Below are 26,988 nucleotides of genomic sequence, written 5' to 3' on the forward strand. Positions count from 1 at the left end.
TTTCGGAGGCGCCGGACGGTTTGCCAGAACCCCTTCGAGGCCGACCGAAAGTCGTGCTCCATGGCCTCACCGAATTCCTCCCACACCCGAGTTTTTGCCTGGACAACCGCCGAAGCCGCGAACCGTTTGGCCTGACAGTACCTGTCAGCTGCTTCCGGAGTCCCACAAGCCATCAATGCTGGATAGGACTCCTTCTTCAGCTTGACGGCGGCCCTGACTTCTGGTGTCCACCATCGGGTTCGGGGCCTGCAGCCACGACTGGCACCGACGGCCTTGCAGCTGCAACTCCGGTCAGCCGCCTCAGCAATGGAGGCACGGAATATGGCCCATTCGGACTCAATATCCCGGTCCTCCCCCGGGATGCAGGTGAAGCTCTGCCAGAGGTGAGAGTTGAAGACTCGACGAACGGGAGACTCTGCCAGACGTTCCCAGCACACCCTCACTACTCATTTGGGTCTACCAGGTCTGTATCACCAAAAGATGTGGGGCTCGAACCCACGACCCTGATATTAAGAGTCTCATGCTCTCCCGACTGAGCTAACCGGACCTTTTTCGGCCAGGATATCACTTTTTAATTATTTTTTTAATTGATGTGGACTTCTTGATGTTTAATCAATTCCACAGCCAACCTAGTTTCTCAGGGAAAAAATTGTGATGCGTAATGCATGCCAGGTGATGTTCATCTAGCGAGCAGACATTCTTGTGGGGACAAGCTCAACAGTAGGAATGTTAAGAGAACTGACCAGTCCGCTATCAATGAAGTTCTCGTCCGCCCCAGAGTCAATTAATGCTGTGGTAGGAGAAGCTTCCCCCGCCCAGGATATCGTACCTTCCACCTGAAGTCGGCCCACCAAAGCGGATGACGCAGCCGGTGTGGTTGGAGCGGGCAGTGCCAGCAGCTGGGGAATATCCCTGGTGGAGGAATAGCGTTGGCGTGCTGGGCGAACTGGACAGCGGGAAATTGTGTGTAGGACTCCCACAGTACAGGCGTCGAGAGGGAAAGTGGGAGCGTGAGGTCGACAGACGGATCGGCGCAGCCTCGGCAGTAATGCGGTCGCTGTAACGGACCGTCGTGGTTAAAAAAGCTCTCAATTTACCGGTCGATCTATGTTCCCACCCTCACCTATGGTCATGAGCTTTGGGTCATGACCGAAAGAATGACATCTCGGATACAGGCGGCTGAAATGAGTTTCCTCCGTAAGGTAGCTGGACTCACCCTAAGAGATAGGGTGAGGAGCTCAGTCATCCGGGAGGGCTCAGAGTAGAGCCGCTTCTCCTTCACATCGAGAGGAGTCAGTTGAGGTAGCTCGGGCATCTAGTCCGGATGCCTCCCGGACGCCTCCCTGGTGAGGTGTTCCGGGCATACCCAGCCGGGAAAAGGCCCCGGGGCAGACCTAGGACACGCTGGAGGGATTATGTCTCACAGCTGGCCTGGGAACACCTTGGTGTCCTCCCGGTGGAGCTGGAGGAGGTGGCCGGGGACCGGGAAATCTTGGCTTCCCTACTAAGACTGCTGCCCCCCGCGACCTGGACCTGGATAAGTGGAGGAAAATGGATGGATGGATGGACTTGTATACTAAAATGAGATGGAGATAATTGCAATATTTGTCGGAATAGTTCTGGAACAAATGGTGGAAGGAGTATCTGACCAACATTGCTCTGAGACAAAGATGGCATACGCCAAGAAGAAACATGCAAGTTGGAGATGTGGTGATCGTCAAAGAGGAGGAGGTTCCCCGAAACGAACGGAAACTGGCTGGGATTCTTCAAGTCCATAAGAGTGACAATGGACGAGTGAGGACAGTTGCGGTGTTTCGCGATGCTTCAATGTCCCGCAATGGCGTGTGAATGCACTCAAGAGCAATAAATGCATCGAGAACAGCAGTAAAGGAAGCGTGAACTCTTTACTGGACCAGGTCAGCTAAGTAACAAAGACAATACATCTGCAAGCTCTTCAAAGGACACGTAAAGAGCACAGCCATAGCAGAGGATGGTTTCGATCCATCGACCTCTGGGTTATAGGCCCAGCACGCTACCGCTGCGCCACTCTGCTGCCGACATCTGTACAAGTACCCTGCTTTGTGCGGCTCCTTTTGAGTGTCCTCTGTTGTCAGTGAACCTCACAAGGTCACAGTTTTTTTTTCCTGATCAGGGCACCGTTTTAGGTTGGGTGGATGAGTGATCGAAGGCGCCAGATTAAGGTTCCTTACGCTCAGGAGGCTCTGGTTGAAATCCCACAGCTGTCATTTTCCTGGTCAGCTTCATTATCCACGCCTGGAATGATTTGGCAGCAAAAGACTGTCAGATTGTAAAAGACACCTGAACACCGTGAGAAGAAGATTAAGAGAGGTTTTGTTCTAATGAGAAAGGTTTGTTTAACCGGACTGGTTGTTGCAACCGCAACCCGACTCAAGGTTCAACGTGACATACAAAAGAGGAACTCCCCGTCGGGGAATCGAACCCCGGTCTTCCACATGACAGGCGGAGATCCTGTCCACTATACTAACGAGGACTGCTGCTGAGTTGATGTGGTGTCGATTGGCCAAAGGGTAATTCAGAATAGGCTCATGGCCCATGACCGTTTTCATGGTAGCTGGAGACTTTAACCACTGAAATCCATCCCACTTATCCTCATCAACGGACTGTATTCCCCACCCGTTACCAGCATGGGGACATTCCAACCCAAGATGGGAACACACTGGACCGGGGACACAGCAACATAGTAGGTGGCACAGACACAGCTTCACATTGCCCCCACTTTTAGACCCGACTGAAAAAGGACTCTCTTGCTTGGCGCTAACATGATGACCATTAGCATGTTAGCATTTAAGCTAATTTACTCATGTCTCAAGGCAAATAGACACATGGCATGATGTGGGGACACTATGGGACTGCCTTAACACTTTTGGACCTTGAGGCTGTCTTGATAGTTTTTTTTTTTTTTTACCCCGGACACAGTCTCTTTGAGAGGAGGCTGCGGTCCATCAGGACCAAAACCTCACGCCACAAAAACAAGTTTCTTCCTGTCTGCTGTCAGCCTCATCAACAAGGCCCGGAACCCCCCCTGACACTGTTCACACCCCACCTCTGCCTCACCCTGCCACTTTGACACTCTATATGCGTTAAATTAACGCTCAGTTTGGACTCTTAGGAAAAACAATCAGACTGCACTTTCGGAATAACAAACAAAAAACAGACTGCGTACATATATTTATACTGCATTCTGTATATTTTGTATTTTCATTTTTTAATAGATGTGTCTGCACCTACTTCACCAAAACAAATCCCCAGTCGAGGTCAGCAGGCCCCGTCTCCACTGTAAACAGTGTGGACTGGGCTCTGCTTCCCTTTTCGGAGGCGCCGGACGGTTTGCCAGAACCCCTTCGAGGCCGACCGAAAGTCGTGCTCCATGGCCTCACCGAATTCCTCCCACACCCGAGTTTTTGCCTGGACAACCGCCGAAGCCGCGAACCGTTTGGCCTGACAGTACCTGTCAGCTGCTTCCGGAGTCCCACAAGCCATCAATGCTGGATAGGACTCCTTCTTCAGCTTGACGGCGGCCCTGACTTCTGGTGTCCACCATCGGGTTCGGGGCCTGCCGCCACGACTGGCACCGACGGCCTTGCAGCTGCAACTCCGGTCAGCCGCCTCAGCAATGGAGGCACGGAATATGGCCCATTCGGACTCAATATCCCGGTCCTCCCCCGGGATGCAGGTGAAGCTCTGCCAGAGGTGAGAGTTGAAGACTCGACGAACGGGAGACTCTGCCAGACGTTCCCAGCACACCCTCACTACTCATTTGGGTCTACCAGGTCTGTATCACCAAAAGATGTGGGGCTCGAACCCACGACCCTGATATTAAGAGTCTCATGCTCTCCCGACTGAGCTAACCGGACCTTTTTCGGCCAGGATATCACTTTTTAATTATTTTTTTAATTGATGTGGACTTCTTGATGTTTAATCAATTCCACAGCCAACCTAGTTTCTCAGGGAAAAAAGGAGCGAGAGGTTCAGTCATAGCTGAGAACTTTGGAAGTGTAGTCATCTTAACCCTCCCGTTATGTTCATTTGTCAGGAACAGCCATGATGTTCCCGGGTCAGTTTGCATGCTTATTTATCTGAAAGATGTCCAAAACCAAAAAAAAATCCCCACAAGCATTGTTAGTTATTCACTACTAACTCCATTACTAACTATTCTAACAATGTTTAGTGCAATGGTGTAACTTACCGCTCACAGGTAATGGTTTAATTTAAAAAATGGATTCAAGCACCTTCTGGCGTAATGGGATCCACAACAATCACGTCAGCTGTGGATGCAACGTCAATTCGTTCTTGAAGGGCAAGTGACAAAAAGAAGTACATGGTTCAGAAATCAGCTGCCAAAGTACCCAGGCACTGCTGGGATTTGAACCCAGGATCTCCTGTTTACTAGACAGGCACTTTGACCAGCTTAGCCACAGTGCCAGCAGTGCATCTGGCACCAACACAAAAACAGTTCGCCAATGGGGAAAAATGTTCATACAAGGGAGGGAGTCCAAAGTCCAACACATGTGTGAATTGAGAGTCCCTGGGTGGGATCGAACCACCAACCTCTCAGTTAACAGCCAAACGTGCTGAGCAATTGTGCGACAGAGACTACAACAGCATGACTGCAGTCAGGTTTCACAAAGTGCTGTCCACCTTAACTCTCGGGTGGTCCGGTCTGTTACGTTTCAGGTGTCATTCTGAATACTGCACTTTCGCAGGAAAAGAGCCTTTGTACTTTTTCAACATGAGCTCTAAAGAAAGGTATAAGCTGAGATATACTGCATTGGCCGGGAATCGGACCCGGGCCTCCCGCTTGGCAAGCGAGAATTCTACCACTGAACCACCAATGCCACATTGTGAAACACTGTCGGAGAACAAATTAAATTGTCGAGTGGATGTGCCTCTGCAAAGTGGCGCTGAATGACAAAACATCACAACACACGCAAGGGATGCCAGGGGAGGCCGAGTACTAACAGAGCTGAGCGAGAGGGCATAAGAAAAAAATTAGTGACCTTTTGGTGGTTTCCCGACAGCACCAAGGATATGGTGCACGTCTGATGCGTAATGCATGCCAGGTTATGTTCATCTAGCGAGCAGACATTCTTGTGGGGGACAAGCTCAACAGTAGGAATGTTAAGAGAACTGACCAGTCCACTATCAATGAAGTTCTCGTCCGCCCCAGAGTCAATTAATGCTGTGGTAGGAGAAGCTTCCCCCGCCCAGGATATCGTACCTTCCACCTGAAGTCGGCCCACCAAAGCGGATGACGCAGCCGGTGTGGTTGGAGCGGGCAGTGCCAGCAGCTGGGGAATATCCCTGGCGGAGGAAGAGCGTTGGCGTGCTGGGCGAACTGGACAGCGGGAAATTGTGTGTAGGACTCCCACAGTACAGGCGTAGAGAGGGAAAGTGGGAGCGTGAGGTCGACAGACGGATCGGCGCAGCCTCGGCAGTAATGCGGTCGCTGTAACGGACCGTCGTGGTTGAAAAAGCTCTCAATTTACCGGTCGATCTATGTTCCCACCCTCACCTATGGTCATGAGCTTTGGGTCATGACCGAAATAATGACATCTCGGATACAGGCGGCTGAAATGAGTTTCCTCCGTAGGGTAGCTGGACTCACCCTAAGAGATAGGGTGAGGAGCTCAGTCATCCGGGAGGGCTCAGAGTAGAGCCGCTTCTCCTTCACATCGAGAGGAGTCAGTTGAGGTAGCTCGGGCATCTAGTCCGGATGCCTCCCGGACGCCTCCCTGGTGAGGTGTTGCGGGCATACCCAGCCGGGAAAAGGCCCCGGGGCAGACCTAGGACACGCTGGAGGGATTATGTCTCACAGCTGGCCTGGGAACACCTTGGTGTCCTCCCGGTGGAGCTGGAGGAGGTGGCCGGGGACCGGAAAATCTTGGCTTCCCTACTAAGACTGCTGCCCCCCGCGACCTGGACCTGGATAAGTGGAGGAAAATGGATGGATGGATGGACTTGTATACTAAAATGAGATGGAGATAATTGCAATATTTGTCGGAATAGTTCTGGAACAAATGGTGGAAGGAGTATCTGACCAACATTGCTCTGAGACAAAGATGGCATACGCCAAGAAGAAACATGCAAGTTGGAGATGTGGTGATCGTCAAAGAGGAGGAGGTTCCCCGAAACGAACGGAAACTGGCTGGGATTCTTCAAGTTCATAAGAGTGACAATGGGCGAGTGAGGACAGTTGCGGTGTTTCGCGATGCTTCAATGTCCCGCAATGGCGTGTGAATGCACTCAAGAGCAATAAATGCATCGAGAACAGCAGTAAAGGAAGCGTGAACTCTTTACTGGACCAGGTCAGCTAAGTAACAAAGACAATACATCTGCAAGCTCTTCAAAGGACACGTAAAGAGCACAGCCATAGCAGAGGATGGTTTCGATCCATCGACCTCTGGGTTATGGGCCCAGCACGCTACCGCTGCGCCACTCTGCTGCCGACATCTGTACAAGTACCCTGCTTTGTGCGGCTCCTTTTGAGTGTCCTCTGTTGTCAGTGAACCTCACAAGGTCACAGTTTTTTTTTCCTGATCAGGGCACCGTTTTAGGTTGGGTGGATGAGTGATCGAAGGCGCCAGATTAAGGTTCCTTACGCTCAGGAGGCTCTGGTTGAAATCCCACAGCTGGCATTTTCCTGGTCAGCTTCATTATCCACGCCTGGAATGATTTGGCAGCAAAAGACTGTCAGATTGTAAAAGACACCTGAACACCGTGAGAAGAAGATTAAGAGAGGTTTTGTTCTAATGAGAAAGGTTTGTTTAACCGGACTGGTTGTTGCAACCGCAACCCGACTCAAGGTTCAACGTGACATTGTGACATACAAAAGAGGAACTCCCCGTCGGGGAATCGAACCACGGTCTTCCACGTGACAGGCGGAGATACTGTCCACTATACTAACGGGGTCTGCTGCTGAGTTGATGTGGTGTCGATTGGCCAAAGGGTAATTCAGAATAGGCTCGTGGCTCATGACCGTTTTCATGGTAGCTGGAGACTTTAACCACTGAAATCCATCCCGCTTATCCTCATCAACGGACTGTATTCCCCACCCGTTACCAGCATGGGGACATTCCAACCCAAGATGGGAACACACTGGACCAGGGACACAGCAACATAGTAGGTGGCACAGACATAGCTTCACATTGCCCCCACTTTTAGACCCGACTGAAAAAGGACTCTCTTGCTTGGCGCTAACATGATGACCATTAGCATGTTAGCATTTAAGCTAATTTACTCATGTCTCAAGGCAAATAGACACATGGCATGATGTGGGGACACTATGGGACTGCCTTAACACTTTTGGACCTTGAGGCTGTCTTGATAGTTTTTTTTTTTACCCTGGACACAGTCTCTTTGAGAGGAGGCTGCGGTCCATCAGGACCAAAACCTCACGCCACAAAAACAAGTTTCTTCCTGTCTGCTGTCAGCCTCATCAACAAGGCCCGGAACCCCCCCTGACACTGTTCACACCCCACCTCTGCCTCACCCTGCCACTTTGACACTCTATATGCGTTAAATTAACGCTCAGTTTGGACTCTTAGGAAAAACAATCAGACTGCACTTTCGGAATAACAAACAAAAAACAGACTGCGTACATATATTTATACTGCATTCTGTATATTTTGTATTTTCATTTTTTAATAGATGTGTCTGCACCTACTTCACCAAAACAAATCCCCAGTCGAGGTCAGGAGGCCCCGTCTCCACTGTAAACAGTGTGGACTGGGCTATGCTTCCCTTTTCGGAGGCGCCGGACGGTTTGCAAGAACCCCTTCGAGGCCGACCGAAAGTCGTGCTCCATGGCCTCACCGAATTCCTCCCACACCCGAGTTTTTGCCTGGACAACCGCCGAAGCCGCGAACCGTTTGGCCTGACAGTACCTGTCAGCTGCTTCCGGAGTCCCACAAGCCATCAATGCTGGATAGGACTCCTTCTTCAGCTTGACGGCGGCCCTGACTTCTGGTGTCCACCATCGGGTTCGGGGCCTGCCGCCACGACTGGCACCGACGGCCTTGCAGCTGCAACTCCGGTCAGCCGCCTCAGCAATGGAGGCACGGAATATGGCCCATTCGGACTCAATATCCCGGTCCTCCCCCGGGATGCAGGTGAAGCTCTGCCAGAGGTGAGAGTTGAAGACTCGACGAACGGGAGACTCTGCCAGACGTTCCCAGCACACCCTCACTACTCATTTGGGTCTACCAGGTCTGTATCACCAAAAGATGTGGGGCTCGAACCCACGACCCTGATATTAAGAGTCTCATGCTCTCCCGACTGAGCTAACCGGACCTTTTTCGGCCAGGATATCACTTTTTAATTATTTTTTTAATTGATGTGGACTTCTTGATGTTTAATCAATTCCACAGCCAACCTAGTTTCTCAGGGAAAAAAGGAGCGAGAGGTTCAGTCATAGCTGAGAATTTTGGAAGTGTAGTCATCTTAACCCTCCCGTTATGTTCATTTGTCAGGAACAGCCATGATGTTCCCGGGTCAGTTTGCATGCTTATTTATCTGAAAGATGTCCAAAACCAAAAAAAAATCCCCACAAGCATTGTTAGTTATTCACTACTAACTCCATTACTAACTATTCTAACAATGTTTAGTGCAATGGTGTAACTTACCGCTCACAGGTAATGGTTTAATTAAAAAAATGGATTCAAGCACCTTCTGGCGTAATGGGATCCACAACAATCACGTCAGCTGTGGATGCAACGTCAATTCGTTCTTGAAGGGCAAGTGACAAAAAGAAGTACATGGTTCAGAAATCACCTGCCAAAGTTTCACTGACCAAGCACCCAGGCACTGCTGGGATTTGAACCCAGGATCTCCTGTTTACTAGACAGGCACTTTGACCAGCTTAGCCACAGTGCCAGCAGTGCAGCTGGCACCAACACAAAAACAGTTCGCCAATGGGGAAAAATGTACATACAAGCGAGGGAGTCCAAAGTCCAACACATGTGTGAATTGAGAGTCCCTGGGTGGGATCGAACCACCAACCTCTCAGTTAACAGCCAAACGTGCTGAGCAATTGTGCGACAGAGACTACAACAGCATGACTGCAGTCAGGTTTCACAAAGTGCTGTCCACCTTAACTCTCGGGTGGTCCGGTCTGTTACGTTTCAGGTGTCATTCTGAATACTGCACTTTCGCAGGAAAAGAGCCTTTGTACTTTTTCAACATGAGCTCTAAAGAAAGGTATAAGCTGAGATATACTGCATTGGCCGGGAATCGGACCCGGGCCTCCCGCTTGGCAAGCGAGAATTCTACCACTGAACCACCAATGCCACATTGTGAAACACTGTCGGAGAACAAATTAAATTGTCGAGTGGATGTGCCTCTGCAAAGTGGCGCTGAATGACAAAACATCACAACACACGCAAGGGATGCCAGGGGAGGCCGAGTACTAACAGAGCTGAGCGAGAGGGCATACGAAAAAAATTAGTGACCTTTTGGTGGTTTCCCGACAGCACCAAGGATATGGTGCACGTCTGATGCGTAATGCATGCCAGGTGATGTTCATCTAGCGAGCAGACATTCTTGTGGGGGACAAGCTCAACAGTAGGAATGTTAAGAGAACTGACCAGTCCGCTATCAATGAAGTTCTCGTCCACCCCAGAGTCAATTAATGCTGTGGTAGGAGAAGCTTCCCCCGCCCAGGGTATCGTACCTTCCACCTGAAGTCGGCCCACCAAAGCGGATGACGCAGCCGGTGTGGTTGGAGCGGGCAGTGCCAGCAGCTGGGGAATATCCCTGGCGGAGGAAGAGCGTTGGCGTGCTGGGCGAACTGGACAGCGGGAAATTGTGTGTAGGACTCCCACAGTACAGGCGTAGAGAGGGAAAGTGGGAGCGTGAGGTCGACAGACGGATCGGCGCAGCCTCGGCAGTAATGCGGTCGCTGTAACGGACCGTCGTGGTTAAAAAAGCTCCCAATTTACCGGTCGATCTATGTTCCCACCCTCACCTATGGTCATGAGCTTTGGGTCATGACCGAAATAATGACATCTCGGATACAGGCGGCTGAAATGAGTTTCCTCCGTAGGGTAGCTGGACTCACCCTAAGAGATAGGGTGAGGAGCTCAGTCATCCGGGAGGGCTCAGAGTAGAGCCGCTTCTCCTTCACATCGAGAGGAGTCAGTTGAGGTAGCTCGGGCATCTAGTCCGGATGCCTCCCGGACGCCTCCCTGGTGAGGTGTTGCGGGCATACCCAGCCGGGAAAAGCCCCCGGGGCAGACCTAGGACATGCTGGAGGGATTATGTCTCACAGCTGGCCTGGGAACACCTTGGTGTCCTCCCGGTGGAGCTGGAGGAGGTGGCCGGGGACCGGGAAATCTTGGCTTCCCTACTAAGACTGCTGCCCCCCGCGACCTGGACCTGGATAAGTGGAGGAAAATGGATGGATGGATGGACTTGTATACTAAAATGAGATGGAGATAATTGCAATATTTGTCGGAATAGTTCTGGAACAAATGGTGGAAGGAGTATCTGACCAACATTGCTCTGAGACAAAGATGGCATACGCCAAGAAGAAACATGCAAGTTGGAGATGTGGTGATCGTCAAAGAGGAGGAGGTTCCCCGAAACGAACGGAAACTGGCTGGGACTCTTCAAGTCCATAAGAGTGACAATGGACGAGTGAGGACAGTTGCGGTGTTTCGCGATGCTTCAATGTCCCGCAATGGCGTGTGAATGCACTCAAGAGCAATAAATGCATCGAGAACAGCAGTAAAGGAAGCGTGAACTCTTTACTGGACCAGGTCAGCTAAGTAACAAAGACAATACATCTGCAAGCTCTTCAAAGGACACGTAAAGAGCACAGCCATAGCAGAGGATGGTTTCGATCCATCGACCTCTGGGTTATGGGCCCAGCACGCTACCGCTGCGCCACTCTGCTGCCGACATCTGTACAAGTACCCTGCTTTGTGCGGCTCCTTTTGAGTGTCCTCTGTTGTCAGTGAACCTCACAAGGTCACAGTTTTTTTTTCCTGATCAGGGCACCGTTTTAGGTTGGGTGGATGAGTGATCGAAGGCGCCAGATTAAGGTTCCTTACGCTCAGGAGGCTCTGGTTGAAATCCCACAGCTGGCATTTTCCTGGTCAGCTTCATTATCCACGCCTGGAATGATTTGGCAGCAAAAGACTGTCAGATTGTAAAAGACACCTGAACACCGTGAGAAGAAGATTAAGAGAGGTTTTGTTCTAATGAGAAAGGTTTGTTTAACCGGACTGGTTGTTGCAACCGCAACCCGACTCAAGGTTCAACGTGACATTGTGACATACAAAAGAGGAACTCCCCATCGGGGAATCGAACCACGGTCTTCCACGTGACAGGCGGAGATACTGTCCACTATATTAACGGGGACTGCTGCTGAGTTGATGTGGTGTCGATTGGCCAAAGGGTAATTCAGAATAGGTTCGTGGCCCATGACCGTTTTCATGGTAGCTGGAGACTTTAACCACTGAAATCCATCCCGCTTATCCTCATCAACGGACTGTATTCCCCACCCGTTACCAGCATGGGGACATTCCAACCCAAGATGGGAACACACTGGACCAGGGACACAGCAACATAGTAGGTGGCACAGACACAGCTTCACATTGCCCCCACTTTTAGACCCGACTGAAAAAGGACTCTCTTGCTTGGCGCTAACATGATGACCATTAGCATGTTAGCATTTAAGCTAATTTACTCATGTCTCAAGGCAAATAGACACATGGCATGATGTGGGGACACTATGGGACTGCCTTAACACTTTTGGACCTTGAGGCTGTCTTGATAGTTTTTTTTTTTTTACCCTGGACACAGTCTCTTTGAGAGGAGGCTGCGGTCCATCAGGACCAAAACCTCACGCCACAAAAACAAGTTTCTTCCTGTCTGCTGTCAGCCTCATCAACAAGGCCCGGAACCCCCCCTGACACTGTTCACACCCCACCTCTGCCTCACCCTGCCACTTTGACACTCTATATGCGTTAAATTAACGCTCAGTTTGGACTCTTGGGAAAAACAATCAGACTGCACTTTTGGAATAACAAACAAAAAACAGACTGCGTACATATATTTATACTGCATTCTGTATATTTTGTATTTTCATTTTTTAATAGATGTGTCTGCACCTACTTCACCAAAACAAATCCCCAGTCGAGGTCAGGAGGCCCCGTCTCCACTGTAAACAGTGTGGACTGGGCTCTGCTTCCCTTTTCGGAGGCGCCGGACGGTTTGCCAGAACCCCTTCGAGGCCGACCGAAAGTCGTGCTCCATGGCCTCACCGAATTCCTCCCACACCCGAGTTTTTGCCTGGACAACCGCCGAAGCCGCGAACCGTTTGGCCTGACAGTACCTGTCAGCTGCTTCCGGAGTCCCACAAACCATCAATGCTGGATAGGACTCCTTCTTCAGCTTGACGGCGGCCCTGACTTCTGGTGTCCACCATCGGGTTCGGGGCCTGCCGCCACGACTGGCACCGACGGCCTTGCAGCTGCAACTCCGGTCAGCCGCCTCAGCAATGGAGGCACGGAATATGGCCCATTCGGACTCAATATCCCGGTCCTCCCCCGGGATGCAGGTGAAGCTCTGCCAGAGGTGAGAGTTGAAGACTCGACGAACGGGAGACTCTGCCAGACGTTCCCAGCACACCCTCACTACTCATTTGGGTCTACCAGGTCTGTATCACCAAAAGATGTGGGGCTCGAACCCACGACCCTGATATTAAGAGTCTCATGCTCTCCCGACTGAGCTAACCGGACCTTTTTCGGCCAGGATATCACTTTTTAATTATTTTTTTAATTGATGTGGACTTCTTGATGTTTAATCAATTCCACAGCCAACCTTGTTTCTCAGGGAAAAAAGGAGCGAGAGGTTCAGTCATAGCTGAGAACGTTGGAAGTGTAGTCATCTTAACCCTCCCGTTATGTTCATTTGTCAGGAACAGCCATGATGTTCCCGGGTCAGTTTGCATGCTTATTTATCTGAAAGATGTCCAAAACCAAAAAAAAATCCCCACAAGCATTGTTAGTTATTCACTACTAACACCATTACTAACTATTCTAACAATGTTTAGTGCAATGGTGTAACTTACCGCTCACAGGTAATGGTTTAATTAAAAAAATGGATTCAAGCACCTTCTGGCGTAATGGGATCCACAACAATCACGTCAGCTGTGGATGCAACGTCAATTCGTTCTTGAAGGGCAAGTGACAAAAAGAAGTACATGGTTCAGAAATCAGCTGCCAAAGTTTCACTGACCAAGCACCCAGGCACTGCTGGGATTTGAACCCAGGATCTCCTGTTTACTAGACAGGCACTTTGACCAGCTTAGCCACAGTGCCAGCAGTGCATCTGGCACCAACACAAAAACAGTTCGCCAATGGGGAAAAATGTTCATACAAGGGATGGAGTCCAAAGTCCAACACATGTGTGAATTGAGAGTCCCTGGGTGGGATCGAACCACCAACCTCTCAGTTAACAGCCAAACGTGCTGAGCAATTGTGCGACAGAGACTACAACAGCATGACTGCAGTCAGGTTTCACAAAGTGCTGTCCACCTTAACTCTCGGGTGGTCCGGTCTGTTACGTTTCAGGTGTCATTCTGAATACTGCACTTTCGCAGGAAAAGAGCCTTTGTACTTTTTCAACATGAGCTCTAAAGAAAGGTATAAGCTGAGATATACTGCATTGGCCGGGAATCGGACCCGGGCCTCCCGCTTGGCAAGCGAGAATTCTACCACTGAACCACCAATGCCACATTGTGAAACACTGTCGGAGAACAAATTAAATTGTCGAGTGGATGTGCCTCTGCAAAGTGGCGCTGAATGACAAAACATCACAACACACGCAAGGGATGCCAGGGGAGGCCGAGTACTAACAGAGCTGAGCGAGAGGGCATAAGAAAAAAATTTGTGACCTTTTGGTGGTTTCCCGACAGCACCAAGGATATGGTGCACGTCTGATGCGTAATGCATGCCAGGTGATGTTCATCTAGCGAGCAGACATTCTTGTGGGGGACAAGCTCAACAGTAGGAATGTTAAGAGAACTGACCAGTCCGCTATCAATGAAGTTCTCGTCCGCCCCAGAGTCAATTAATGCTGTGGTAGGAGAAGCTTCCCCCGCCCAGGATATCGTACCTTCCACCTGAAGTCGGCCCACCAAAGCGGATGACGCAGCCGGTGTGGTTGGGGCGGGCAGTGCCAGCAGCTGGGGAATATCCCTGGCGGAGGAAGAGCGTTGGCGTGCTGGGCGAACTGGACAGCGGGAAATTGTGTGTAGGACTCCCACAGTATAGGCGTAGAGAGGGAAAGTGGGAGCGTGAGGTCGACAGACGGATCGGCGCAGCCTCGGCAGTAATGCGGTCGCTGTAACGGACCGTCGTGGTTAAAAAAGCTCTCAATTTAACGGTCAATCTATGTTCCCACCCTCACCTATGGTCATGAGCTTTGGGTCATGACCGAAAGAATGACATCTCGGATACAGGCGGCTGAAATGAGTTTCCTCCGTAGGGTAGCTGGACTCACCCTAAGAGATAGGGTGAGGAGCTCAGTCATCCGGGAGGGCTCAGAGTAGAGCCGCTTCTCCTTCACATCGAGAGGAGTCAGTTGAGGTAGCTCGGGCATCTAGTCCGGATGCCTCCCGGATGCCTCCCTGGTGAGGTGTTCCGGGCATACCCAGCCGGGAAAAGGCCCCGGGGCAGACCTAGGACACGCTGGAGGGATTATGTCTCACAGCTGGCCTGGGAACACCTTGGTGTCCTCCCGGTGGAGCTGGAGGAGGTGGCCGGGGACCGGGAAATCTTGGCTTCCCTACTAAGACTGCTGCCCCCCGCGACCTGGACCTGGATAAGTGGAGGAAAATGGATGGATGGATGGACTTGTATACTAAAATGAGATGGAGATAATTGCAATATTTGTCGGAATAGTTCTGGAACAAATGGTGGAAGGAGTATCTGACCAACATTGCTCTGAGACAAAGATGGCATACGCCAAGAAGAAACATGCAAGTTGGAGATGTGGTGATCGTCAAAGAGGAGGAGGTTCCCCGAAACGAACGGAAACTGGCTGGGATTCTTCAAGTCCATAAGAGTGACAATGGACGAGTGAGGACAGTTGCGGTGTTTCGCGATGCTTCAATGTCCCGCAATGGCGTGTGAATGCACTCAAGAGCAATAAATGCATCGAGAACAGCAGTAAAGGAAGCGTGAACTCTTTACTGGACCAGGTCAGCTAAGTAACAAAGACAATACATCTGCAAGCTCTTCAAAGGACACGTAAAGAGCACAGCCATAGCAGAGGATGGTTTCGATCCATCGACCTCTGGGTTATGGGCCCAGCACGCTACCGCTGCGCCACTCTGCTGCCGACATCTGTACAAGTACCCTGCTTTGTGCGGCTCCTTTTGAGTGTCCTCTGTTGTCAGTGAACCTCACAAGGTCACAGTTTTTTTTTCCTGATCAGGGCACCGTTTTAGGTTGGGTGGATGAGTGATCGAAGGCGCCAGATTAAGGTTCCTTACACTCAGGAGGCTCTGGTTGAAATCCCACAGCTGGCATTTTCCTGGTCAGCTTCATTATCCACGCCTGGAATGATTTGGCAGCAAAAGACTGTCAGATTGTAAAAGACACCTGAACACCGTGAGAAGAAGATTAAGAGAGGTTTTGTTCTAATGAGAAAGGTTTGTTTAACCGGACTGGTTGTTGCAACCGCAACCCGACTCAAGGTTCAACGTGACATTGTGACATACAAAAGAGGAACTCCCCATCGGGGAATCGAACCACGGTCTTCCACGTGACAGGCGGAGATACTGTCCACTATACTAACGAGGACTGCTGCTGAGTTGATGTGGTGTCGATTGGCCAAAGGGTAATTCAGAATAGGCTCGTGGCCCATGACCGTTTTCATGGTAGCTGGAGACTTTAACCACTGAAATCCATCCCGCTTATCCTCATCAACGGACTGTATTCCCCACCCGTTACCAGCATGGGGACATTCCAACCCAAGATGGGAACACACTGGACCAGGGACACAGCAACATAGTAGGTGGCACAGACACAGCTTCACATTGCCCCCACTTTTAGACCCGACTGAAAAAGGACTCTCTTGCTTGGCGCTAACATGATGACCATTAGCATGTTAGCATTTAAGCTAATTTACTCATGTCTCAAGGCAAATAGACACATGGCATGATGTGGGGACACTATGGGACTGCCTTAACACTTTTGGACCTTGAGGCTGTCTTGATAGTTTTTTTTTTTTTACCCCGGACACAGTCTCTTTGAGAGGAGGCTGCGGTCCATCAGGACCAAAACCTCACGCCACAAAAACAAGTTTGTTCCTGTCTGCTGTCAGCCTCATCAACAAGGCCCGGAACCCCCCCTGACACTGTTCACACCCCACCTCTGCCTCACCCTGCCACTTTGACACTCTATATGCGTTAAATTAACGCTCAGTTTGGACTCTTAGGAAAAACAATCAGACTGCACTTTCGGAATAACAAACAAAAACAGACTGCGTACATATATTTATACTGCATTCTGTATATTTTGTATTTTCATTTTTTAATAGATGTGTCTGCACCTACTTCACCAAAACAAATCCCCAGTCGAGGTCAGGAGGCCCCGTCTCCACTGTAAACAGTGTGGACTGGGCTCTGCTTCCCTTTTCGGAGGCGCCGGACGGTTTGCCAGAACCCCTTCGAGGCCGACCGAAAGTCGTGCTCCATGGCCTCACCGAATTCCTCCCACACCCGAGTTTTTGCCTGGACAACCGCCGAAGCCGCGAACCGTTTGGCCTGACAATACCTGTCAGCTGCTTCCGGAGTCCCACAAGCCATCAATGCTGGATAGGACTCCTTCTTCAGCTTGACGGCGGCCCTGACTTCTGGTGTCCACCATCGGGTTCGGGGCCTGCCGCCACGACTGGCACCGACGGCCTTGCAGCTGCAACTCCGGTCAGCCGCCTCAGCAATGGAGGCACGGAATATGGCCCATTCGGACTCAATATCCCGGTCCTCCCCCGGGATGCAGGTGAAGCTCTGCCAGAGGTGAGAGTTGAAGACTCGACAAACGGGAGACTCTGCCAGACGTTCCCAGCACACCCTCACTACTCATTTGGGTCTACCAGGTCTGTATCACCAAAAGATGTGGGGCTCGAACCCACGACCCTGATATTAAGAGTCTCATGCTCTCCCGACTGAGCTAACCGGACCTTTTTCGGCCAGGATATCACTTTTTAATTATTTTTTTAATTGATGTGGACTTCTTGATGTTTAATCAATTCCACAGCCAACCTAGTTTCTCAGGAAAAAAAGGAGCGAGAGGTTCAGTCATAGCTGAGAACTTTGGAAGTGTAGTCATCTTAACCCTCCCGTTATGTTCATTTGTCAGGAACAGCCATGATGTTCCCGGGTCAGTTTGCATGCTTATTTATCTGAAAGATGTCCAAAACCAAAAAAAAATCCCCACAAGCATTGTTAGTTATTCACTACTAACTCCATTACTAACTATTCTAACAATGTTTAGTGCAATGGTGTAACTTACCGCTCACAGGTAATGGTTTAATTAAAAAAATGGATTCAAGCACCTTCTGGCGTAATGGGATCCACAACAATCACGTCAGCTGTGGATGCAACGTCAATTCGTTCTTGAAGGGCAAGTGACAAAAAGAAGTACATGGTTCAGAAATCAGCTGCCAAAGTTTCACTGACCAAGCACCGCTGGGATTTGAACCCAGGATCGCCTGTTTACTAGACAGGCACTTTGACCAGCTTAGCCACAGTGCCAGCAGTGCATCTGGCACCAACACAAAAACAGTTCGCCAATGGGGAAAAATGTTCATACAAGGGAGGGAGTCCAAAGTCCAACAATTGTGTGAATTGAGAGTCCCTGGGTGGGATCGAACCACCAACCTCTCAGTTAACAGCCAAACGTGCTGAGCAATTGCGCGACAGAGACTACAACAGCATGACTGCAGTCAGGTTTCACAAAGTGCTGTCCACCTTAACTCTCGGGTGGTCCGGTCTGTTACGTTTCAGGTGTCAGTCTGAATACTGCACTTTCGCAGGAAAAGAGCCTTTGTACTTTTTCAACATGAGCTCTAAAGAAAGGTATAAGCTGAGATATACTGCATTGGCCGGGAATCGGACCCGGGCCTCCCGCTTGGCAAGCGAGAATTCTACCACTGAACCACCATTGCCACATTGGGAAACACTGTCGGAGAACAAATTAAATTGTCGAGTGGATGTGCCTCTGCAAAGTGGCGCTGAATGACAAAACATCACAACACACGCAAGGGATGCCAGGGGAGGCCGAGTACTAACAGAGCTGAGCGAGAGGGCATAAGAAAAAAATTAGTGACCTTGTGGTGGTTTCCCGACAGCACCAAGGATATGGTGCACGTCTGATGCGTAATGCATGCCAGGTGATGTTCATCTAGCGAGCAGACATTCTTGTGGGGGACAAGCTCAACAGTAGGAATGTTAAGAGAACTGACCAGTCCGCTATCAATGAAGTTCTCGTCCGCCCCAGAGTCAATTAATGCTGTGGTAGGAGAAGCTTCCCCCGCCCAGGATATCGTACCTTCCACCTGAAGTCGGCCCACCAAAGCGGATGACGCAGCCGGTGTGGTTGGGGCGGGCAGTGCCAGCAGCTGGGGAATATCCCTGGCGGAGGAAGAGCGTTGGCGTGCTGGGCGAACTGGACAGCGGGAAATTGTGTGTAGGACTCCCACAGTATAGGCGTAGAGAGGGAAAGTGGGAGCGTGAGGTCGACAGACGGATCGGCGCAGCCTCGGCAGTAATGCGGTCGCTGTAACGGACCGTCGTGGTTAAAAAAGCTCTCAATTTACCGGTCAATCTATGTTCCCACCCTCACCTATGGTCATGAGCTTTGGGTCATGACCGAAAGAATGACATCTCGGATACAGGCGGCTGAAATGAGTTTCCTCCGTAGGGTAGCTGGACTCACCCTAAGAGATAGGGTGAGGAGCTCAGTCATCCGGGAGGGCTCAGAGTAGAGCCGCTTCTCCTTCACATCGAGAGGAGTCAGTTGAGGTAGCTCGGGCATCTAGTCCGGATGCCTCCCGGACGCCTCCCTGGTGAGGTGTTCCGGGCATACCCAGCCGGGAAAAGGCCCCGGGGCAGACCTAGGACACGCTGGAGGGATTATGTCTCACAGCTGGCCTGGGAACACCTTGGTGTCCTCCCGGTGGAGCTGGAGGAGGTGGCCGGGGACCGGGAAATCTTGGCTTCCCTACTAAGACTGCTGCCCCCCGCGACCTGGACCTGGATAAGTGGAGGAAAATGGATGGATGGATGGACTTGTATACTAAAATGAGATGGAGATAATTGCAATATTTGTCGGAATAGTTCTGGAACAAATGGTGGAAGGAGTATCTGACCAACATTGCTCTGAGACAAAGATGGCATACGCCAAGAAGAAACATGCAAGTTGGAGATGTGGTGATCGTCAAAGAGGAGGAGGTTCCCCGAAACGAACGGAAACTGGCTGGGATTCTTCAAGTCCATAAGAGTGACAATGGACGAGTGAGGACAGTTGCGGTGTTTCGCGATGCTTCAATGTCCCGCAATGGCGTGTGAATGCACTCAAGAGCAATAAATGCATCGAGAACAGCAGTAAAGGAAGCGTGAACTCTTTACTGGACCAGGTCAGCTAAGTAACAAAGACAATACATCTGCAAGCTCTTCAAAGGACACGTAAAGAGCACAGCCATAGCAGAGGATGGTTTCGATCCATCGACCTCTGGGTTATGGGCCCAGCACGCTACCGCTGCGCCACTCTGCTGCCGACATCTGTACAAGTACCCTGCTTTGTGCGGCTCCTTTTGAGTGTCCTCTGTTGTCAGTGAACCTCACAAGGTCACAGGTTTTTTTTCCTGATCAGGGCACCGCTTTAGGTTGGGTGGATGAGTGATCGAAGGCGCCAGATTAAGGTTCCTTACGCTCAGGAGGCTCTGGTTGAAATCCCACAGCTGGCATTTTCCTGGTCAGCTTCATTATCCACGCCTGGAATGATTTGGCAGCAAAAGACTGTCAGATTGTAAAAGACACCTGAACACCGTGAGAAGAAGATTAAGAGAGGTTTTGTTCTAATGAGAAAGGTTTGTTTAACCGGACTGGTTGTTGCAACCGCAACCCGACTCAAGGTTCAACGTGACATTGTGACATACAAAAGAGGAACTCCCCGTCGGGGAATCGAACCCCGGTCTTCCACGTGACAGGCGGAGATACTGTCCACTATACTAACGAGGACTGCTGCTGAGTTGATGTGGTGTCGATTGGCCAAAGGGTAATTCAGAATAGGCTCGTGCCCATGACCGTTTTCATGGTAGCTGGAGACTTTAACCACTGAAATCCATCCCGCTTATCCTCATCAACGGACTGTATTCCCCACCCGTTACCAGCATGGGGACATTCCAACCCAAGATGGGAACACACTGGACCAGGGACACAGCAACATAGTAGGTGGCACAGACACAGCTTCACATTGCCCCCACTTTTAGACCCGACTGAAAAAGGACTCTCTTGCTTGGCGCTAACATGATGACCATTAGCATGTTAGCATTTAAGCTAATTTACTCATGTCTCAAGGCAAATAGACACATGGCATGATGTGGGGACACTATGGGACTGCCTTAACACTTTTGGACCTTGATGCTGTCTTGATAGTTTTTTTTTTTACCCCGGACACAGTCTCTTTGAGAGGAGGCTGCGGTCCATCAGGACCAAAACCTCACGCCACAAAAACAGTTTCTTCCTGTCTGCTGTCAGCCTCATCAACAAGGCCCGGAACCCCCCCTGACACTGTTCACACCCCACCTCTGCCTCACCCTGCCACTTTGACACTCTATATGCGTTAAATTAACGCTCAGTTTGGACTCTTAGGAAAAACAATCAGACTGCACTTTCGGAATAACAAACAAAAAACAGACTGCGTACATATATTTATACTGCATTCTGTATATTTTGTATTTTCATTTTTTAATAGATGTGTCTGCACCTACTTCACCAAAACAAATCCCCAGTCGAGGTCAGCAGGCCCCGTCTCCACTGTAAACAGTGTGGACTGGGCTCTGCTTCCCTTTTCGGAGGCGCCGGACGGTTTGCCAGAACCCCTTCGAGGCCGACCGAAAGTCGTGCTCCATGGCCTCACCGAATTCCTCCCACACCCGAGTTTTTGCCTGGACAACCGCCGAAGCCGCGAACCGTTTGGCCTGACAGTACCTGTCAGCTGCTTCCGGAGTCCCACAAGCCATCAATGCTGGATAGGACTCCTTCTTCAGCTTGACGGCGGCCCTGACTTCTGGTGTCCACCATCGGGTTCGGGGCCTGCAGCCACGACTGGCACCGACGGCCTTGCAGCTGCAACTCCGGTCAGCCGCCTCAGCAATGGAGGCACGGAATATGGCCCATTCGGACTCAATATCCCGGTCCTCCCCCGGGATGCAGGTGAAGCTCTGCCAGAGGTGAGAGTTGAAGACTCGACGAACGGGAGACTCTGCCAGACGTTCCCAGCACACCCTCACTACTCATTTGGGTCTACCAGGTCTGTATCACCAAAAGATGTGGGGCTCGAACCCACGACCCTGATATTAAGAGTCTCATGCTCTCCCGACTGAGCTAACCGGACCTTTTTCGGCCAGGATATCACTTTTTAATTATTTTTTTAATTGATGTGGACTTCTTGATGTTTAATCAATTCCACAGCCAACCTAGTTTCTCAGGGAAAAAATTGTGATGCGTAATGCATGCCAGGTGATGTTCATCTAGCGAGCAGACATTCTTGTGGGGACAAGCTCAACAGTAGGAATGTTAAGAGAACTGACCAGTCCGCTATCAATGAAGTTCTCGTCCGCCCCAGAGTCAATTAATGCTGTGGTAGGAGAAGCTTCCCCCGCCCAGGATATCGTACCTTCCACCTGAAGTCGGCCCACCAAAGCGGATGACGCAGCCGGTGTGGTTGGAGCGGGCAGTGCCAGCAGCTGGGGAATATCCCTGGTGGAGGAATAGCGTTGGCGTGCTGGGCGAACTGGACAGCGGGAAATTGTGTGTAGGACTCCCACAGTACAGGCGTCGAGAGGGAAAGTGGGAGCGTGAGGTCGACAGACGGATCGGCGCAGCCTCGGCAGTAATGCGGTCGCTGTAACGGACCGTCGTGGTTAAAAAAGCTCTCAATTTACCGGTCGATCTATGTTCCCACCCTCACCTATGGTCATGAGCTTTGGGTCATGACCGAAAGAATGACATCTCGGATACAGGCGGCTGAAATGAGTTTCCTCCGTAAGGTAGCTGGACTCACCCTAAGAGATAGGGTGAGGAGCTCAGTCATCCGGGAGGGCTCAGAGTAGAGCCGCTTCTCCTTCACATCGAGAGGAGTCAGTTGAGGTAGCTCGGGCATCTAGTCCGGATGCCTCCCGGACGCCTCCCTGGTGAGGTGTTCCGGGCATACCCAGCCGGGAAAAGGCCCCGGGGCAGACCTAGGACACGCTGGAGGGATTATGTCTCACAGCTGGCCTGGGAACACCTTGGTGTCCTCCCGGTGGAGCTGGAGGAGGTGGCCGGGGACCGGGAAATCTTGGCTTCCCTACTAAGACTGCTGCCCCCCGCGACCTGGACCTGGATAAGTGGAGGAAAATGGATGGATGGATGGACTTGTATACTAAAATGAGATGGAGATAATTGCAATATTTGTCGGAATAGTTCTGGAACAAATGGTGGAAGGAGTATCTGACCAACATTGCTCTGAGACAAAGATGGCATACGCCAAGAAGAAACATGCAAGTTGGAGATGTGGTGATCGTCAAAGAGGAGGAGGTTCCCCGAAACGAACGGAAACTGGCTGGGATTCTTCAAGTCCATAAGAGTGACAATGGACGAGTGAGGACAGTTGCGGTGTTTCGCGATGCTTCAATGTCCCGCAATGGCGTGTGAATGCACTCAAGAGCAATAAATGCATCGAGAACAGCAGTAAAGGAAGCGTGAACTCTTTACTGGACCAGGTCAGCTAAGTAACAAAGACAATACATCTGCAAGCTCTTCAAAGGACACGTAAAGAGCACAGCCATAGCAGAGGATGGTTTCGATCCATCGACCTCTGGGTTATGGGCCCAGCACGCTACCGCTGCGCCACTCTGCTGCCGACATCTGTACAAGTACCCTGCTTTGTGCGGCTCCTTTTGAGTGTCCTCTGTTGTCAGTGAACCTCACAAGGTCACAGGTTTTTTTTCCTGATCAGGGCACCGCTTTAGGTTGGGTGGATGAGTGATCGAAGGCGCCAGATTAAGGTTCCTTACGCTCAGGAGGCTCTGGTTGAAATCCCACAGCTGGCATTTTCCTGGTCAGCTTCATTATCCACGCCTGGAATGATTTGGCAGCAAAAGACTGTCAGATTGTAAAAGACACCTGAACACCGTGAGAAGAAGATTAAGAGAGGTTTTGTTCTAATGAGAAAGGTTTGTTTAACCGGACTGGTTGTTGCAACCGCAACCCGACTCAAGGTTCAACGTGACATTGTGACATACAAAAGAGGAACTCCCCGTCGGGGAATCGAACCCCGGTCTTCCACGTGACAGGCGGAGATACTGTCCACTATACTAACGAGGACTGCTGCTGAGTTGATGTGGTGTCGATTGGCCAAAGGGTAATTCAGAATAGGCTCGTGCCCATGACCGTTTTCATGGTAGCTGGAGACTTTAACCACTGAAATCCATCCCGCTTATCCTCATCAACGGACTGTATTCCCCACCCGTTACCAGCATGGGGACATTCCAACCCAAGATGGGAACACACTGGACCAGGGACACAGCAACATAGTAGGTGGCACAGACACAGCTTCACATTGCCCCCACTTTTAGACCCGACTGAAAAAGGACTCTCTTGCTTGGCGCTAACATGATGACCATTAGCATGTTAGCATTTAAGCTAATTTACTCATGTCTCAAGGCAAATAGACACATGGCATGATGTGGGGACACTATGGGACTGCCTTAACACTTTTGGACCTTGATGCTGTCTTGATAGTTTTTTTTTTTACCCCGGACACAGTCTCTTTGAGAGGAGGCTGCGGTCCATCAGGACCAAAACCTCACGCCACAAAAACAGTTTCTTCCTGTCTGCTGTCAGCCTCATCAACAAGGCCCGGAACCCCCCCTGACACTGTTCACACCCCACCTCTGCCTCACCCTGCCACTTTGACACTCTATATGCGTTAAATTAACGCTCAGTTTGGACTCTTAGGAAAAACAATCAGACTGCACTTTCGGAATAACAAACAAAAAACAGACTGCGTACATATATTTATACTGCATTCTGTATATTTTGTATTTTCATTTTTTAATAGATGTGTCTGCACCTACTTCACCAAAACAAATCCCCAGTCGAGGTCAGCAGGCCCCGTCTCCACTGTAAACAGTGTGGACTGGGCTCTGCTTCCCTTTTCGGAGGCGCCGGACGGTTTGCCAGAACCCCTTCGAGGCCGACCGAAAGTCGTGCTCCATGGCCTCACCGAATTCCTCCCACACCCGAGTTTTTGCCTGGACAACCGCCGAAGCCGCGAACCGTTTGGCCTGACAGTACCTGTCAGCTGCTTCCGGAGTCCCACAAGCCATCAATGCTGGATAGGACTCCTTCTTCAGCTTGACGGCGGCCCTGACTTCTGGTGTCCACCATCGGGTTCGGGGCCTGCAGCCACGACTGGCACCGACGGCCTTGCAGCTGCAACTCCGGTCAGCCGCCTCAGCAATGGAGGCACGGAATATGGCCCATTCGGACTCAATATCCCGGTCCTCCCCCGGGATGCAGGTGAAGCTCTGCCAGAGGTGAGAGTTGAAGACTCGACGAACGGGAGACTCTGCCAGACGTTCCCAGCACACCCTCACTACTCATTTGGGTCTACCAGGTCTGTATCACCAAAAGATGTGGGGCTCGAACCCACGACCCTGATATTAAGAGTCTCATGCTCTCCCGACTGAGCTAACCGGACCTTTTTCGGCCAGGATATCACTTTTTAATTATTTTTTTAATTGATGTGGACTTCTTGATGTTTAATCAATTCCACAGCCAACCTAGTTTCTCAGGGAAAAAATTGTGATGCGTAATGCATGCCAGGTGATGTTCATCTAGCGAGCAGACATTCTTGTGGGGACAAGCTCAACAGTAGGAATGTTAAGAGAACTGACCAGTCCGCTATCAATGAAGTTCTCGTCCGCCCCAGAGTCAATTAATGCTGTGGTAGGAGAAGCTTCCCCCGCCCAGGATATCGTACCTTCCACCTGAAGTCGGCCCACCAAAGCGGATGACGCAGCCGGTGTGGTTGGAGCGGGCAGTGCCAGCAGCTGGGGAATATCCCTGGTGGAGGAATAGCGTTGGCGTGCTGGGCGAACTGGACAGCGGGAAATTGTGTGTAGGACTCCCACAGTACAGGCGTCGAGAGGGAAAGTGGGAGCGTGAGGTCGACAGACGGATCGGCGCAGCCTCGGCAGTAATGCGGTCGCTGTAACGGACCGTCGTGGTTAAAAAAGCTCTCAATTTACCGGTCGATCTATGTTCCCACCCTCACCTATGGTCATGAGCTTTGGGTCATGACCGAAAGAATGACATCTCGGATACAGGCGGCTGAAATGAGTTTCCTCCGTAAGGTAGCTGGACTCACCCTAAGAGATAGGGTGAGGAGCTCAGTCATCCGGGAGGGCTCAGAGTAGAGCCGCTTCTCCTTCACATCGAGAGGAGTCAGTTGAGGTAGCTCGGGCATCTAGTCCGGATGCCTCCCGGACGCCTCCCTGGTGAGGTGTTCCGGGCATACCCAGCCGGGAAAAGGCCCCGGGGCAGACCTAGGACACGCTGGAGGGATTATGTCTCACAGCTGGCCTGGGAACACCTTGGTGTCCTCCCGGTGGAGCTGGAGGAGGTGGCCGGGGACCGGGAAATCTTGGCTTCCCTACTAAGACTGCTGCCCCCCGCGACCTGGACCTGGATAAGTGGAGGAAAATGGATGGATGGATGGACTTGTATACTAAAATGAGATGGAGATAATTGCAATATTTGTCGGAATAGTTCTGGAACAAATGGTGGAAGGAGTATCTGACCAACATTGCTCTCAGACAAAGATGGCATACGCCAAGAAGAAACATGCAAGTTGGAGATGTGGTGATCGTCAAAGAGGAGGAGGTTCCCCGAAACGAACGGAAACTGGCTGGGATTCTTCAAGTCCATAAGAGTGACAATGGACGAGTGAGGACAGTTGCGGTGTTTCGCGATGCTTCAATGTCCCGCAATGGCGTGTGAATGCACTCAAGAGCAATAAATGCATCGAGAACAGCAGTAAAGGAAGCATGAACTCTTTACTGGACCAGGTCAGCTAAGTAACATCTGCAAGCTCTTCAAAGGACACGTGAAGAGCACAGCCATAGCAGAGGATGGTTTCGATCCATCGACCTCTGGGTTATGGGCCCAGCACGCTACCGCTGCGCCACTCTGCTGCCGACATCTGTACAAGTACCCTGCTTTGAGCGGCTCCTTTTGAGTGTCCTCTGTTGTCAGTGAACCTCACAAGGTCACAGTTTTTTTTTCCTGATCAGGGCACCGTTTTAGGTTGGGTGGATGAGTGATCGAAGGCGCCAGATTAAGGTTCCTTACGCTCAGGAGGCTCTGGTTGAAATCCCACAGCTGTCATTTTCCTGGTCAGCTTCATTATCCACGCCTGGAATGATTTGGCAGCAAAAGACTGTCAGATTGTAAAAGACACCTGAACACCGTGAGAAGAAGATTAAGAGAGGTTTTGTTTAACCGGACTGGTTGTTGCAACCGCAACCCGACTCAAGGTTCAACGTGACATTGTGACATACAAAAGAGGAACTCCCCGTCGGGGAATCGAACCCCGGTCTTCCACGTGACAGGCGGAGATACTGTCCACTATACTAACAAGGACTGCTGCTGAGTTGATGTGGTGT

At 50.8% G+C, this 26,988-nt stretch overlaps 19 non-coding genes across 19 annotated transcripts; all 19 read right to left on the reverse strand.

Moving 5' to 3' along the window:
* Positions 1-1,981: 1,981 nt before the first annotated feature.
* trnai-uau (transfer RNA isoleucine (anticodon UAU)) lies at positions 1,982-2,053 on the reverse strand. The gene has a single exon. It is a non-coding gene; the product is annotated as a tRNA-Ile (tRNA).
* Positions 2,054-2,440: 387 nt separating this feature from the next.
* trnad-guc (transfer RNA aspartic acid (anticodon GUC)) lies at positions 2,441-2,512 on the reverse strand. The gene has a single exon. It is a non-coding gene; the product is annotated as a tRNA-Asp (tRNA).
* Positions 2,513-4,390: 1,878 nt separating this feature from the next.
* Positions 4,391-4,464, reverse strand: trnat-agu (transfer RNA threonine (anticodon AGU)). Its single transcript has one exon. It is a non-coding gene; the product is annotated as a tRNA-Thr (tRNA).
* Positions 4,465-4,806: 342 nt separating this feature from the next.
* Positions 4,807-4,877, reverse strand: trnag-gcc (transfer RNA glycine (anticodon GCC)). The gene has a single exon. It is a non-coding gene; the product is annotated as a tRNA-Gly (tRNA).
* Positions 4,878-6,412: 1,535 nt separating this feature from the next.
* Positions 6,413-6,484, reverse strand: trnam-cau (transfer RNA methionine (anticodon CAU)). The gene has a single exon. It is a non-coding gene; the product is annotated as a tRNA-Met (tRNA).
* A 2,355-nt stretch (positions 6,485-8,839) lies between these two features.
* trnat-agu (transfer RNA threonine (anticodon AGU)) lies at positions 8,840-8,913 on the reverse strand. Its single transcript has one exon. It is a non-coding gene; the product is annotated as a tRNA-Thr (tRNA).
* A 342-nt stretch (positions 8,914-9,255) lies between these two features.
* trnag-gcc (transfer RNA glycine (anticodon GCC)) lies at positions 9,256-9,326 on the reverse strand. The gene has a single exon. It is a non-coding gene; the product is annotated as a tRNA-Gly (tRNA).
* Positions 9,327-10,861: 1,535 nt separating this feature from the next.
* Positions 10,862-10,933, reverse strand: trnam-cau (transfer RNA methionine (anticodon CAU)). Its single transcript has one exon. It is a non-coding gene; the product is annotated as a tRNA-Met (tRNA).
* A 2,357-nt stretch (positions 10,934-13,290) lies between these two features.
* trnat-agu (transfer RNA threonine (anticodon AGU)) lies at positions 13,291-13,364 on the reverse strand. The gene has a single exon. It is a non-coding gene; the product is annotated as a tRNA-Thr (tRNA).
* A 342-nt stretch (positions 13,365-13,706) lies between these two features.
* trnag-gcc (transfer RNA glycine (anticodon GCC)) lies at positions 13,707-13,777 on the reverse strand. Its single transcript has one exon. It is a non-coding gene; the product is annotated as a tRNA-Gly (tRNA).
* A 1,535-nt stretch (positions 13,778-15,312) lies between these two features.
* On the reverse strand, positions 15,313-15,384 carry trnam-cau (transfer RNA methionine (anticodon CAU)). Its single transcript has one exon. It is a non-coding gene; the product is annotated as a tRNA-Met (tRNA).
* A 2,348-nt stretch (positions 15,385-17,732) lies between these two features.
* On the reverse strand, positions 17,733-17,806 carry trnat-agu (transfer RNA threonine (anticodon AGU)). The gene has a single exon. It is a non-coding gene; the product is annotated as a tRNA-Thr (tRNA).
* Positions 17,807-18,148: 342 nt separating this feature from the next.
* trnag-gcc (transfer RNA glycine (anticodon GCC)) lies at positions 18,149-18,219 on the reverse strand. The gene has a single exon. It is a non-coding gene; the product is annotated as a tRNA-Gly (tRNA).
* Positions 18,220-19,754: 1,535 nt separating this feature from the next.
* trnam-cau (transfer RNA methionine (anticodon CAU)) lies at positions 19,755-19,826 on the reverse strand. Its single transcript has one exon. It is a non-coding gene; the product is annotated as a tRNA-Met (tRNA).
* A 395-nt stretch (positions 19,827-20,221) lies between these two features.
* trnad-guc (transfer RNA aspartic acid (anticodon GUC)) lies at positions 20,222-20,293 on the reverse strand. The gene has a single exon. It is a non-coding gene; the product is annotated as a tRNA-Asp (tRNA).
* Positions 20,294-23,105: 2,812 nt separating this feature from the next.
* On the reverse strand, positions 23,106-23,177 carry trnam-cau (transfer RNA methionine (anticodon CAU)). Its single transcript has one exon. It is a non-coding gene; the product is annotated as a tRNA-Met (tRNA).
* Positions 23,178-23,572: 395 nt separating this feature from the next.
* Positions 23,573-23,644, reverse strand: trnad-guc (transfer RNA aspartic acid (anticodon GUC)). The gene has a single exon. It is a non-coding gene; the product is annotated as a tRNA-Asp (tRNA).
* A 2,801-nt stretch (positions 23,645-26,445) lies between these two features.
* On the reverse strand, positions 26,446-26,517 carry trnam-cau (transfer RNA methionine (anticodon CAU)). Its single transcript has one exon. It is a non-coding gene; the product is annotated as a tRNA-Met (tRNA).
* Positions 26,518-26,893: 376 nt separating this feature from the next.
* Positions 26,894-26,965, reverse strand: trnad-guc (transfer RNA aspartic acid (anticodon GUC)). Its single transcript has one exon. It is a non-coding gene; the product is annotated as a tRNA-Asp (tRNA).
* Positions 26,966-26,988: the final 23 nt, after the last annotated feature.

This window comes from Doryrhamphus excisus, linkage group LG6 (assembly GCF_037039965.1).
Source record: "Doryrhamphus excisus strain RoL-2023G ecotype Guam linkage group LG6, RoL_Dexc_Guam_v1.1, whole genome shotgun sequence".
Lineage (NCBI taxonomy): Eukaryota > Metazoa > Chordata > Actinopteri > Syngnathiformes > Syngnathidae > Doryrhamphus > Doryrhamphus excisus.